The following is an 8622-nucleotide window of genomic DNA, read 5'->3' on the forward strand; positions in this document are numbered from 1 at the left end:
CATTTCAGTTTAATCTGATAATCCCTTCATTGTTGTTACTCTGGTGGTTTACTTCCTGTTTTTTGTCCCATTCATCGCACAGCCAGCACGATTTTGTAAAGATAAGCGCTTGAATAGACACTGCATGTACTTCAGAGCCTCTTTCCTCAGTTCACACTTTTCCTGAGTTTGTGCTTTCTTTCCAATATTTAGATTAGGAGAGTCCATTTGATTTGACTTATACATCGTTTTAAAGCTTAAAGTCTGCTCTTTCAGAATATGGTCTTAACTAAAAATTCATGTCTGGTAGATTTTTGTTTGTTTTGAGGTGCAGGGTCACATTTCATCGACAATATAGCTGCCAAATAAACAAACAAATAAAAAACGATACCGCAGTACACAAAACGTAGGGTTATTTCCTTTTTGTAAGCAATTATGCTAGAATAATGTTGAAAACAGAGAAATAATGCCCGGCATAATGTTAGATGCTGAAGCGTCATAATTATGCCAGTTCTGCCAACGTATAGCTCTGCAGGGTGCTGATCTTCAACTATATAAAGGATGCCCCTCTACAGGAGAAGATGATGATGATAATTATTATTATCGGAATTCGGAACTTGGGTATTTGTTCAAAGTTCACCGTGTCACTGCCGGCAACCATGGATAGCCGTGTGGTAGTGTCGCAGCTGTTCGAATGGCAGTAGATGACGGGTCCGACTTTTGCTCGACCGAAAGACATCATACTATAATTCAAGCAACGTGTGTCTGTCTGTCTGTTTGTTCCTCTATTCCTCCCAGGTCCATCATCTCCATCAAACTTAGTGGGTGGATGCATGTTCTCCGCGAAATTGCCCTTGAGGGGCTCACTTTTGGAAAGGTCAAGGTCACTGGGGTCAACGGAGGTCAAGTAACTGTTTTTCGCTACTCCCTGGGATTCCCTCAGAAATATCCTCAATGAGGATTTCCCAGGTGTAGGCCTACAATATGTTTCCAGTTTGGTCAAGATCGGACCAAGGAGTAGCGCAAAACAGTTATTTGACCTCCGTTGACCCAGTGACCTTGACCATTTCTGGGGAATCCCCATAGAAGATTTCTGGGCACTGGCTGAAGCCAAACAAGCATGATACATGTACTTCATCATAGCCCCCCCCCCCCCCCCCCCGCCCCCCCCCCCCCCCCCCCATGCCCCACCTCGGCTGATTCAGCACTCCACGGGTACATTGACTAAATGTTTTAATACATGTAACCATGAGCACAACCTCCTAAACAATGCGTTTTTTTTTTTTTGCAGTCTAATTTTGTGTCTTTCCACATTTCAAAGCTTCTTTGATAAGAAATCCTTATTTCCTTTTATTTCCTTTTTAGTTTTTTTTTTTCGTTTACTTTTAAACATGATCTAAGAGAGAGAGAAAAAAAAAGCAGACACTGATTGAAGGGTCTACTGAAGTCTTTGTTGTCTTTGGAGATTTTTCAAACTGGTCGCACTTGTTGGGACCATGTCACCGATTCCTGAAAGCATTGATACAACCAGCACTACCGACTGCCGTGGAAAGATTGTGCAGGGTTTTGGCATGACGCCCATGAATTTCATGAGTTTTCAGCTGCTATACTGATTCACTGCGCTCATGGTGTGCTCCGTAAAATGAGAGGTGATCGGTAGCGCGTGACTGACACCAAGCGAATAAGAACATCAATGATAATAAATGGAATTCTAAATGAAAATTATACATTATCAATTTTCTCTTTCAGGGATATACAGCGCCTAATAGAGAGATTGCAATGCGACACTCCATATCATAGGAAAACGAAATGGTGCAGACAATAGTGATTTCACCCACGCACAAGATGATTTCAGCTAGGCATGGCAATTCTCGTGAAAGGACATTCACATCGCGAAGAAATTAATGATTCAAACCATTTTATCATCCGATGTGGCCCAACTCATATGGCTTCTGCAACATGTGAAAAATAAAGAGGAGGATAAAACTGAATAAAATAAATTGGCAACTGTCTTCCATGACAGTAATATATATAAAAAAAAGTACCATTTGAATTTTCGTGCAGTATCCGTGTATACCACTTAGATAGTAAAATGTTACGAGTATGAAAACAGACTTTTTCTGTGTCAGGTCAGTCTAGTAAAAAACAAAAAACAAAAAACAAAAAACAAACAAACAATGTGGAATAGATACTGTCCTTTCTCTTCTACCTGATCCAACCTCATACTATAATACAATAGTGACTCTGCATCGCTAAACCAAGAGACACAAGTCGCCACATATAGATTTGATTTTTAATTAAGGGGCAGATTCTGAAAGAGCAGACTTTAATTTTTAGAAAGATGTATGGCTCAATGGAAATGGACTAAATATCTACATATTGGAAAGAAAGCAAACCCTCTGGAAAAGTGTGAAGCGAGAAAAGAGGCTCTAAAGTACAGGGTCTATTCAATTGGTAAACCGTGCTACCTGTGCGTTGAATGGGACAAAAAAAAGACAGGATATAAACCACTGGAGCAACAACAATGAAGGGATTATCAGATTAAATTGAGATTGAGCATGCTCCTTTAACGCATTCGGTGCACGATTAATGTCAACGTTCAAAGCAGGAGCATTATCCCTTCAAAAGTAATCAGAGTGTGCAAAGGGTTATCAAGAAAAAGGGGTCTCTAAAGACATACCTAATCTCACAATACTCTACCAAAAAGTGTTGTCGAAAAACTGCTGAGAATGCACTTTCCCAAGCATTTTGAGATCCCAAACTTAAGGAAAATATGTAGAAGAAGGGTAATGCTTTTAGAAGATATGAAAACTTAATATATTGACGTTGTTGACTCGTTTCACTCTTTTTTTTTTTTTTGAATCCTCACGTATCAAGAGGTACGGTTTTTTGTTCATTTTGTGATGCACTTTTACGATAGGTTTATAAGAAAGCAAAACCCAAAGAGAGTGTAGATTGAATGAAAGCAGCAACATTAGTAGGACACATTTGTGAAAGTTTGAGGAAAATCGAAAAAAAATGTCTTGGTGCAAAAGTTATGAATTTTCAAAGTTTTGGTGGTGACACAGCTGGATGAGGAGATGTTATGATGTCATGTGTCGACAACAATAGATTATAAAGAAAATAGAAAGGGACTTCCCCCCCCCAAAAAAAAAAAAAAAAATCAATTTTCTACCATAATAAAAAAAGTTCTAGACTCATCGCTTTCAGAATGCAAGGGGAATAATTGCTACCCTTAATTAACATATGTCTGTACCAAGTTGATGGAATGTGTAATTTCCATAAAATATGAATTTTTGTGTAATCTCATTATTTTCTTTATATTGTTGATACTGTGCTGCTAGCTGATAATGAACAAGACCTGAAAACAATTGTTGATGTAATATACCGCCAAAGTAAGGCACTTGGCTTGGACATGAATGTGAAAGAGACCAAAGCATGGTAATATCTCGAAAGGTGGAAATGCCATGGTAAACATCTCTATCAGCAACACTCTCCTGGAACAAGTCAGTGAATTCACATAATTATTTAGTAAAAATGTTAATGAAGATGGGAAGAATGGTGGAGAAACATTAGGAGAAAAACTGGCACGGCTCTAAGTTTACGCAAATGAGTAGAGTGTTAACATCAAGGAAGATATCTACTGCAACCAAGCTCAGACTAGTAAAATGTTACATGCATTCAACTTTCCTTTACTGTTGTGAAACATGGACATTGTACTTGGACGATATGAAAGGGCTGGCTGCATTCGAGATGTGCGGGGATCTTCAGACGCCTGGGCCGTATATCATGGTCAGACAGGAAAACAAATCAGTGTGGTTCTAGATCATCTGAGTGTCACAAAAACGATGATGAAAGGCATTACATCAAGAAAACTCAAATATTTTGGTCATGTTAAAAGACAGCAGAACATCCCAAAAAGTGTACTGTAAAGGAGTGGACAGGAAAGAGTGTGGCCGCATGTAGTAAGGCGGCCATGAACAGACAGAGAGGAGGTCCATATTAGTGTAGGTCATACTTCTCATTTGACTTTTTAACATCATAAATGTGTTTTTGATGATATTTGCCCCTACTTCATAATGGGGAATTACACATTCAAGGGTTATAAAGCTTCTCAAAGGGACATTTTTGAAAATCATGCCCTTTGGGGTTTTCTTCAAAGAGAAATCTTGCAGTGTTGATCAGTTCTTCATAAGATGAATACAAAGATGCAGGCGAATATCCTTGATTATGGGGGTGTCATCATCACCTTATTGCCTACTTAAAGTACTTAAAATACTTTGTTTTGTCAAGCAACTTACTTATGTATTTTGAGCTGTTTCAGTGATAGCCAAAACAAAGAAATACATTAAAATAACACAGTCATTCAAAGTTGTGTGATACTGATGGCTGCTATGTACAAAGATCTAGTACCACGACAACATAATAAGAAAACAAATTGTAGCCAAGCAGAGTGGGGGGGGGGGGGGGGGGGGTAGAGGGGGGTAGGAAGGAGAAGGGGGAGGGGGAGGAAGAGATTTGACACAATAGATCAACATCAACCAGCGGAACAATTGTATGGGATGAATACTTCCCATAGACTTGTGTACTAGGGCTCACACGGGTAAATGATTCCCCATAGAGACGTGTGTTAAAATTCACATGTCAAAAAATTCTGTAAAATAACTGGGAGAAATGAGGTGTTTCAGCTTCACTAACCTGGATAAATGAGATATACCCTTTCATCCATCAAATTCTCAGGGTGGGTTCTTCTGCTCAAATTCTGTCCAAGGGTCCGCAAAGCCAGACTACGAGTTCTTGTCACTCAAAAAATTACCTATTTTCCGTACACGTATCCAATGAAATTATAGTCCCCTCAAATTCCATCAGAAAAGCTTTCATCTTCCAACCAAAATGCAGTTTGTAGAGGAATTCATACTCAATATCTACAGCTATTCAGTTTTTTTGCCAAACTGCATCGTTGATTTTTAATCATTTTTTTCTTTATTTATTTTGGTATCTTTGGTACGAATTTGTGAAGGGGTCTGGGACAGTCTATTTTATTTACAGGTGTGAGAGCTATAGTGTAGGTCATATTTCTCATTTGACTTTTTAACATCATAAATGTGTTTTTGATGATATTTTCCCCTACTTCATTTGGGGAATTACACATTCAAGGGTTATATAGCTTCTCAAAGGGACACTTTTGAAAATCATGCCCTTTGGGGTTTTCTTCAAAAATAAATCTTGCAGTGTTGATCAGTTCTTCATAAGATGAATACATATATGCAGGCGAACATCCTTGATTATTGGGGTGTCATCATCACCTTATTGCCTACTTTAAGTACTTTGTTTTGTCAAACAAACTAACTGTATGTATTTTGAGCTGTCTCAGTGGTAGCCAAAACAAAGAAATACATTAAAATAACACGATCATTCAAAGTTGTGTGATACTGATGGCTGCTATGTACAGATCTAGTACCACGACAACATAATAAGAAAACAAATTGTAGCCAAGCAGAGTTTGGGGGGGGGGGGTAGAGGAGAGGGGTAGAGGGGGGTAGGAAGGAGAAGGGAAGAGGGGAGGAAGAGATTTGACACAATAGATCAACATAAACCAGCAGAACAATTGTATGGGATGAATACTTTCCATAGACTTGTGTGCATTGAGTGCATTCTCTATAGGGCTCACACGGGTTAATAATTCCCCGTATAGAGAGAGACGTGTGTTAAAATTCAAATTTAAAAAAAAAAAAAATGTAAAATAGCTGGAAGAAATGAGGTGTTTCTGCTTCACTAACCTGGATAAGTGAGATATACCCTTTCATCCATCAAATTTTTAGGGTGGGTTCGTCTGCTCAAATTCTGTCCAAGGGTCCGCAAAGCCAGACTACGAGTTCTTGTCACTCAAAAAATCACCTATTTTCCCTACACGTACCCAATGAAATATAGTCTCCTCAAATTCCATCAAAAAAGCTTTCATCTTCCAACCAAAATGCAGTTTGTAGAGGAATTCATACTCAATATCTACAGCTATTCAGTTTTTTGCCAAACTGCATCATTGATTTTTAATCAAAATTTTTCTTTATTTATTTTGGTATCTTTGGTACGAATTTGTGAAGGGGTCTCGGACAGTCCATTTTATTTACAGGTGTGAGCTCATTATGGTCGCCAACCTTCGGACTGTCTATTGTAGTCTCCTCATCCAGCGGTTCCAACACACACACACACACACAAAGAAAATTCATAACTTTTGCATCGATTGCCAGATTTTCCTCAAACTTGCATTGATGTGTTCTACTAATGTTGCTGCTTTCACTCAATCCACATTTCTCTTAGGGTTTTGGTTTCCTTTAAACGGAACGATGCCCCTGGGGATGATTGCTTTAATTGACTTAAATCAAGAAAATTGAGAGAGACAATACCTATACAAGGATTGTTTTACTACATCATTGCAGACAAAGAAATCTATATCCGTATTACCAAATTATTTATTGATTATTTGCACATTATTATAATGTGTGTGTGTGTGTGTGTGGGGGGGGGGGGGGTCAAGATCGTCTTCCAAGCTAGAAGAAAACCGAAAGAAAAGAGAAACAACATCAAAAAGGTCTTCTTATTTTTCAGATGTGATTTTCCGCTGAAAGTCGGCAAACAAACAAAACCCAAACTAAAACAAAAACAAAGTCCTCATGTTTTTTGCTGCTACGCAGTGTACTCCCCTATACCACCTGATTAATGTACAAAAGTGGGGGAAGCAAACATTCGATCCGTGTAAGGTGTGTGTGTGTGTGTGTGTGTGGGGGGGGGGAGGCAGGGGGGGGGGGGGGGGGGGTCAGCCTTCCACCAAGCTCCTCTCCTAACCGGTTGAGCCGGTCCGGTCATGGGCTTGAATATGCTATAATTATACTGATTACCGTCTATCACCTCCCCCCCCCCCACTCATATGTACCTTTCACCATTGACATACCTGAGGCCGCATCCGAGCAATTACCCCCAGAGGGCAATTACCCCCCCCCCCCCCCAAATACTGGTTAGTGGTAAGGTTAGAGTAAAGATTAGGGTTAGGGTCAAAAGAGTTCTGTAGTTAGGGTTAGGTTTAGGGTTAGGATTAGTTCAGGATTAGGATTAGGGACTGGGGAAGGGTCCGGGGTAATTGCTCAGGGGGTAATTGCCATAGACCCTTCCTGATTGAATAACTTCAGAATAGTGATCAGTAAGAAATACTAGGATTTGAGCGTCGAGGATAATTGCTTTTGAATTAAAAACTGGAAATTCCAAATATCATGTACCAACTATATAATAAGTTATATAATAAGTAGGGAATGACATGCTCACTTCACTTCACTTCAATTCAATTCAATTCAATTCAATTCAATTCAATTCAATTCAATTCAATCATAGTTTACTTCCAATCAACGAAAATCAAAACATAGTACAAAGTATACATGTCATGAAATTATATTGTTCAAACATTTGCAGAAGATCCATGAAATATACAAGATAAGTTATATAACAACAATAATAATTTGGAGAAACAATGCATATATACTTCGTGGGCATGCGGAAAATAAATTCGATTATGGAAAATAGTGATCCACTAAAAAGCAAAGCTTGTGGGACGTAGATCGCTAGATAATTAATAAGTAAACAATGTATTATTCAAAATTCTTTATAACTATTGTATCCAATATAGATAATTTAAGTCATCTGTAGTAATATACATAATTATAGTTATTTTAAGATACGCAGGTCGGGAAAAATATAGATATAATAAAGTATCAATGCTATATGCCCGGACACTGTTCATTGAACCGCGTGTATCGGGAAAATATGACAAAGACAACACACTCGTACACACATTCAATTATCCACAAACATATAAGACGCGAGACAGTACCGAGAAGAGAGAAGACGATAACAATACAAGACTACGAAGTACAAAGGACAGGAAAAAAAAAGAGGAGAGAAGAAAGAAAGAAGAGAGGTCTGCATACAGAACACGCCACTTTGCTGTTTGCATATTCATATTAACTGTTCTAGAACACTGTTTCCCCCAAAAGTCATGAAAATAGCCGAACTTCGAAATGTCTTAACTTTCCCAATTTCGATGAAAAATTAACAAATCTTATCAGACTAACTTATTTTGGGACTGGATTTCCCCATTTAACAAGGTATTTAGGGAAACATCTAATCTAGCGTCAAGTCATGTCAATCATTGTAGCAGCACTATACATGTAGGGCCTACATGTTACCGCACGGCATTATTGTTTACATGTAAATATGATTTGTCCTCGAAGGTTCGTTAGTGTCATGACGGCATGCACACCACTCTGCAGCAGTGTAAACAGGGTGAAAGTGTGATTGTGGGCCTGAGGAGACATTAAATAGCCATGACATTATGTCACATCATATCAACCAAAGTTGTGGTGCCCAATCTCCTGACAAAAAAAAAACAAAAAAACAAACAAACAAACACACCAAAACAAACAAGCGACAAAAAAGTTCCCAGACTTTTTGGTACAAAATTTGGTGCCCAATTCATGATTTCCAATTGGTTTTTAGAGTCGGTTTCCATTCAGCTAATTGTGTTGGAAAATCGGCTGACGAGCAAGGTTCTCAATTGGCACCTAAGTCCGTTTCTAGAATTGCCCTTTCCAATCA

The sequence above is a fragment of the Diadema antillarum genome, unplaced genomic scaffold (assembly GCF_040938485.1).
Source record: "Diadema antillarum isolate AM-2024a unplaced genomic scaffold, OU_Dant_1.0 seq00001571_RagTag, whole genome shotgun sequence".
Lineage (NCBI taxonomy): Eukaryota > Metazoa > Echinodermata > Echinoidea > Diadematoida > Diadematidae > Diadema > Diadema antillarum.